This window comes from Ipomoea nil, unplaced genomic scaffold (assembly GCF_001879475.1).
Source record: "Ipomoea nil cultivar Tokyo-kokei standard unplaced genomic scaffold, Asagao_1.1 scaffold1303, whole genome shotgun sequence".
Classification (NCBI taxonomy): Eukaryota; Viridiplantae; Streptophyta; class Magnoliopsida; order Solanales; family Convolvulaceae; genus Ipomoea; species Ipomoea nil.
The window spans coordinates 455,909-463,511 of record NW_017617731.1 but is presented as its reverse complement, the minus strand read 5'-3'; the positions used below and the strand labels follow the sequence as shown (position 1 = coordinate 463,511).

At 32.6% G+C, this 7,603-nt stretch overlaps 1 non-coding gene across 1 annotated transcript; it reads right to left on the bottom strand.

Annotated features, from left to right (window-relative positions):
- Positions 1–575: 575 nt before the first annotated feature.
- Positions 576–647, bottom strand: TRNAW-CCA. Its single transcript has one exon. It is a non-coding gene; the product is annotated as a tRNA-Trp (tRNA).
- Between the last annotated feature and the right edge of the window lie 6,956 nt (positions 648–7,603).

Sequence of the window (7,603 nt, the reverse complement as noted above, 5' to 3'; positions counted from 1 at the left end):
GTTGCCTTGCCGATTATATAATTCTGGCACGGCAATGTTCCACACACCAAGCTTGAAGAGGTTAAGGGACATCAAAATTGGGTTAAAGTTAGTGGTGACTGGTGAATACCTTACCTTCCCTGGTGGTGGGACCCACTTTAAGCATGGGGCTCTTCACTATATTGATTTTATACAGCAGGTTAGCATCTAGAAATCATTCATTACTTTAGAATTATATCATACTAATCGGAGAAATAATCGGCTAGTTGTGCGCAGTGCAAGGAAGAAGAAGAGAGTTACTTGAAATGACCAATTTGCCCTCAATGTTAAATAATTAAAAATGGTTTACATTTTTTCGGCGACATTTGGCCGGTGATTTGGCCAACAGGACCAAATGTGTTAAAAATTGCATAGTTATGAGACTAAAGTGTTAGTTTTTAAAGTCAAGTACTGAAATTAACAAGACCCCAATAGTCACAGGACTAAAAGTGTAATTTTCTCTTATTATTTCAATTTCTATTTTTAGTTAACAGAGCTTAGGCGGAGAAACATTATTTAAAAAGGGATGAAATGACACCGGATTTCAATGAGGGAATTGAACCCGACGTGAATCGAACACGCAACCTTCTGATCTGGAGTCAGACGCGCTACCATTGCGCCACGGATCCGGTTTGGAAGAAACTGGACTAGTTATTTATATGTACGTAGTTTCTTTCTTTCGTTTGTTTGTTTACTCCACGGAGTAAGACCAATTCCACTAAAAATCATATCAAAATTTTCCCAAATTTAAAATGAAAGTTTGATATTGATAAATTTAATCTTGAGTAATACTGTTCTCTCCGAATATTTTTATTGCATTAAGCTTCCTCCCTTGATCCATGTTAAGAGGGAAGTATTGGATATCACTGGTGGAAATTATGAAATTTCGGACTACCTGAAAGTGATTTTAAATCAAATCGAAAGTCTTGTTCCGATCATTTTTGATATTCGAAAAAACCTTGGTTGTTATTTCCGACCACTTTTTGCTTTCGACTTGATTTAATATCAATTTCAGGTAGTCGGAAATTCCATAATTTCCAGAAGTGATATATGGATCTTAGTGTACACAGCTTACGGTAAATTACTCGTATTTATTAAGGTAAATGAACAATGTGTCTACTAATCCAAATATAAATAGATGTATATTACGGAGTATTTAAACAAATAAAAATAAAACAATAGATGATATGATTAATTCCTTGATGTACGATCAAGAATAGGTCCTTCCAGTCTAACAATTAGTTAAGTGTGTTTTGGGGAATTGGGTGAACAGAGAGAAGTAGGAGGACCAATTGGGATCAGGGGTAGAGCCAAGATTGAATAATGCAGGGGGCAATTACAGTTGAAGACTTGAAGTACTAAATTAAATACACTAATATCTAGTTAACATATTTCAAAATAATCATTACATACGTTACAAATTTAATAAAGTTTAGAATAAATCAATTATAATTGAATTTATATTAAATTATTTTGTAATTTATTTTGTACGGTTGAAAGAATGAAAACATTCCCACATGTTTTAGAAGACTATAAATTATTTTCTTGAAAACTACCATCTTCACAACATAACATAATAACAATTGTTTTCTCAAATACATATACTACACAATATTTTCAAAAAAAAAAAAAAACATATACTACACAATATTTAGTTATTTACATTATTATGCATGTTAAATTAAATATAAAATTTATCACATAACCACAAATTTGCATAATTAACCAAACAAATGCATTGTGATATCTTTTTTTTTTTTTTTTTTTTTGAATGCCTGATATCCATTATTTAGAATCAAACAAAACAACTATTTAAAATAAACAATAGAATATGAAACAAAAATTAACGAAACAAGTAGTTAGAAACTAAAAATAAAAATAAAATAAAAAAAAAAACAAAAAATAAAAATTAACTTGAAAAACATGCATAGATTTTAATAATAACAAATTATCTTGTAATTATATTGTATATGTTGCATATATGTATGGTTCTAGAATGAGAAACTAATAGGTAGGTTAATTGATGTTTAATTTGAATGTGAGTCGATAATATATGGAAGATATAATTTGAAATGGAAGAGAACTTGAGAGGTTGAGAAGATGAAGAAGTTTATAACTTGACCAGTAAAATTAATTTAAGTGGGAGGGAGACCAAATATTTCAAAGTAACAATAAAATTTTAATATTCTATATAATATTTTTTACAAAAAAAAAAATTAATATTATATATAATATTAATAAAATAGGGGTGTGGTGGTGGTGGTGGTGGTGGTGGTGGTGGGGGGGGGGGGGGGGGGCTAGTCAAACACTTGCCTCTGCCACTGATTGGGATGGATAGGTCTTGGGTAGGGTTAAAAGTAAAACCCCCCTCCCCCTCTAAGCAATAAATGCACCTTATATAGGCAGGTCTAGGGACACATGCGATGCAGTTTCATCGGTTAGACGGGTAGTGTGAAGTGCATTAAAATGATTAAAAAGGGTGATGGGACGTGACTTAACAATTCCCCCGAGCAGGAGTCACACATGGTGGATCCACGGGGCAGAATATTTATTATGTCGGTCTCGAGAATTAACTTCCTAGTCATATGTGACCGGGTGATCGAGAAATATTCTGGAGGGTCCTTATAATGTTTCGTCTGAGTGTCTGATCGATTCCTATCGGTGTATCTCGTGTACGTCCGATCGTGCACGTATAAGTCATATCTTACAAATATATCTCAATACTTTTTTAAAACAATTTATAATAGCAATAATTACATCGTTGTATTGTTCGATAACGATGATGGTGTGAGCTACGAGCCTGCGAGATGTCAGTATTGGTTGAAGACAGTTGCAGATCTACAGTGGGGGCAGTGGGGATAGCTGCCCCCCTCCCTACACCCCACCCTATATATATATATATATATATATATATATATATATATATATATATATATATATATATATATATATATATATTTGTCCAAAACGGATAACCGAGTCAAAAGTTATGCCTAGCCACCCGGTCGCATAGGAGGCCAATTCCGACCTTCCTCGCCGCGGCCGGACGGCGCATAGGCGCGAATTTTGCAACATTGCTATCTAACCTATTTTTTGTTGATATTTTCACTAATGATCAACTACTATTTTTACAAATACTAGGTTCGAATGATTTACTGAACTAGGCCTACCACATATTCATAGGTCTACCTAGTATAGCAACTTTATAAAAAAGTTATACAATACAATTTGACTCAATTCACGATTTCACAAATTGCAAACTAACATTTTACACTTTTCAACCTGCAGTTGTAGAGGAAAAATTTTATCTAGATGTACGTGACTCCTTTTTCAGCATTGTATGAAGTTTTTTTGTTTTTAATTTTCTCATAATTGATCCTGCGTTAATTATCCTTTGAAAACTTCAAGTTGTAATGTCATTACCAGCACCATATTTATAGCCTTTTGGACACCTAAAATTATGGGTCCTATCCGTGCATAATCACACGTTATTTTTCCATGTCTTGTGGTAACAAATGAGCTTGAATAATAGTAACACAAAAATATTGAAGGTTTCCATCATATTGTGCCACCTCACTTTGACTCATTCATGCTTCCTGAGTCTTCTCACTAGCTTTTAGTAATTCTAATAATCCTTTATACAAGCTAGAGTGGTTCACAAATAAAAACATACAATATATATATATATATATATATATATATATATATATATATATATATATATATATATGTGTGTGTGTGTGTGTGTGTGTGTGTGTGTGTGTGTGTGTGCCAACACAAATTAAATAAAATCATAATCATAATTTTACTAACAATTATTATTATTATTATTATTATTATTATTATTATTACTCCGTATTATTATTATTATTATTATTATTATTATTATTATTATTATTATTATTATTATTATTATTATTATTATATTGAAAATTGAAAAATAGACACCATATTGTCATATGGATGATATTTTAGCTAAAAGAAAAAAAAAATAGCCATGTAAATAAAAATTTGTCATGTCATCAATTTTTAAACGATAACATGTTGATTACAGTAAAAAAAAAAAAAAAAAAAAAAAAAATCAATTACATATTATTTAAAAAAAATTATTGATTTAATTGAAACTTTTTAAAAGTTTAATTGCTTATTTGTTGCATTGATAATAAAAGATTTGATCCTTATCCCTTCTTTGTAAGGAAGGAGTGTGAAAACTTGTTAAAATTATTATCAAGGAAAAAGTGTCAAATAAACCTATGAACTTTAATCGATAAGTCAATTAGGTGTTTAAACTTTTAAAGGTTGCAATTAAACTCTTAAACATGTTAAGGGAAAAGGGTCAAATAGACCCTCAAACTTTTGCTAAAGAGTCAATTAGACCCTCCAACTTTTTAAAGGTGCAATTACACCCCTAAACAATGCATTTTGAGGCAATGAAGCCCAAATACAGGTAAATAACCTGCTATCAAAGGTCACGAAAAATCCAACGTATTTCCGACGTATTTCCGGCAAAAAGTGACCGGCGACGGTCACCGGTCGCCGGTCAAGAACCTTCTCCACCATTGCCGGAGAAGGTTCTTGACTGGCGACCGGTGACCGTCGCCGGTCACTTTTTACCGGAAAATACGCCGGAAGTATGTTGGATCTTCCGTGACCTTTGATAGCAGGTCATTTACCTGTATTTGGGCTTCGTTGCCTTAAAATGCATTGTTCAAGGGTGTAATTGCACCTTTAAAAAGTTGGAGGGTCTAATTGACTCTTTAGCAAAAGTTTGAGGGCCTATTTGACCCTTTTCCCAACATGTTAATTTAAAGCATTGAAACCAAACTGGTTGGTGACCTGTAATTACAAGTCACTAGGGTTCTAGCGAACCTCCGACCATATTCCGGCCAAAAACACTGGCGAAGCGGTCACCAATATGGGTTGGTCCCCTTTTTCGGTGAATGAGAAGGCAGACCAAATCGGTCTGCCTTCTCCTTCACCGGGAAAGGCAGCCAGTTTGGTCACCTTCTCCAGTTGCTTTCTTCCACAAGTAGAGAAGGCAACCAAATTGGTCGCCTTCTCTAGTCGCCGAAGAAGGCGACCAAACAGGTTGCCTTTTCCTTTGCTAGAGAAGCGACCAACCCATATCGGCAACCGTTTTGTCGGTGTTTTTTGTCAGAATATGATTAGAGCCCTGTTGGAATCTTAGTGACATATAATTACAAGTTATCTACCGATTTCTAGATCTCAATACTCTAAATTAACATATTTAAGAGCTTAATTGCAACATTTAAAAGTTTAAGGGTCTAATTAACTTATTGAGTAAAGTTCAGGGGCCTATTTAACCTTTTTTATTACATCAATGACTCCAAGAAGTTTCGGATATGTTTTTTTATGTGGGAACACTTCTCTATAAAAATATCTTTGTATTATGTAATTCTGCAAGCCCTTTAATTCATATGTATATAAACTCAGGAAATTAAAATGCATCTCACAGTTTTGGTCAAACCTCGAATGAAAAATATGCTTCGAATTCTTGGGCAGCAACACAAATTTGTTTGGATTTGATTATTTGAACACTGACTTCTGTGTTATGTGCAGATGTTTACTGGACCAGTTTACCCCTCAAATTTAAATATTTTTAACATTTCAAATAAAAAATATTTGTACTTATGTTGCATGAGGTATAGAAATTATTGTCCTCTTTGATTTATACGAAAGCTTGCAGTCGATATTTGAATGTACATTTTGGGTGAAAGTCGCCACTTTATAACCCTAATCGATAAAGAATCACAATGAAATAAACCACCTTAGATTGTCTATAATTTATAAGTTAAAATAAAAAAAGATCAATAAACTGCATAGACTAATAATTATTGTCCTCTAAGCTTCTTAGTTCTTGTAGCAGTCAGTAATTCTATAATTGAAGCATAATTTATAATGAAGAAATTGAGTATGTAATTTACAAAATTAAAATACTCATTCCGTTCATTTTTTTTTAATATTTGATTCAATTAATAAAACTAACTAAGTTATTTATAATTTAATTTTTAATAATATTTAGTTTAGTTTAAGTATATAAAATTTAATTTATATATTTAGAAACTATATAAAAAATACCATATATTAAACACACACACCCAAAAAAAAAAAAAGTTGAACTTAAAAATTATAAGAAAATGTTTAAAAGAAAACAAAGAAATAAGTGTTTGATTAAGTGATGAATAATATCATAGGTGCCCATATGGGTAACTCAACTTGTTATAGAGGTGACAGTTTGGAAGAATGATCAGGGATCGAATCTCACCAACGATAATGTGGGAGCAACTTCTCAAAGTGAGGAGGGCTCAGTTGAGTTACCATGGTTCACATGCTCCCAGATGCTCTGTCGGACCGCGGTGTGGGAGCCCTTAAGGTTGGGGTACAACCTTTTGGAAGAATAATATCATAGGTAAAATGGGATATATTAGTAAGGGCATCGTCAATAGTGGGGATTTTAGTGTAGTTTTTGAGGAGATTTTGTATGAGTGATTAGAAAAGAGAAAATAGGAACAAATAAAAAAATAAAAACCAAAAAAAAAAAGAAATTAAAAAAAGTAAAAAAGTAGTCTTTTTAGACACTTGTCATCTAAAAAAAAGGATGGGACCCACATTTATGACAAAATTCTTATTTTTGCACGAAGCACTCTCCCTTCTCTCTCCTCTCTTCTCTCTCCACCTTGCCATTTTTTTTCCTTAAAACTTGTGCACAAACTCGTTAGGCTATCCTTATCCCAAAAATTTCTCTCACATTCTAAAATGAGTCTCACTTCCACATCACCAAATTTACAAATTATCTACTATTTATTTTACATCTCTGCAATATTCTCTCACTTTCTAAAATGGTCCCACTTTCATATTATATTATAAATATAATAATAAAATAATATTAAAAGATATGAAAAACAAAACAAAAAGTGAAAAAGTGAAATTGTTGGCAGGAATGGCAGCAAAAGTGCTTCTCTCTCCACTTGCTAAATTAGCAATTTCTCTCCCCTCTTGCTATCCATGTAAGCTAAAAACCAGAGCAAAAGAAATTTCTCTCTCTTGTCACATCATTTAGCAAGGGCACCCACTTTCGGTTAGCCTTATTGAGATTGCTCTAATAATTGTAAGAGTTCTACTATATGTATTCTATAATCTTACTTCCTAAATTTTACTCCTTGATATGGCATATTCTGATGAGTTATTTTTTTCATGTGAGTCTAATTATTAGGAAAATGCTACATTCACTCCCATTTTGTGTGAGGGAGTACAAGTTGTGAGTACAAAATGAGAGTGAATGTAACATTTTCCCAATTGAAGCAACATACTAATATATGCATTAGTTAATTAAACGTGTAGAATGTCAACTACTCCTATCATTTGAATGTTGTTTTGAATCAGGGTAGGGTCTATAGTGCAACTAGCCAAGTAGCCAACTATGCAAGATGGACATGGGTCCATCCGTCTATGGTATCAGCAATTATACTATGGAACGCGGTCCACAAAGCTTTGTGGACCATGGTTCAAAACAACAGACATTATAGTGTATCTAAACTAACATTATCTCACGTATTATTTTTAT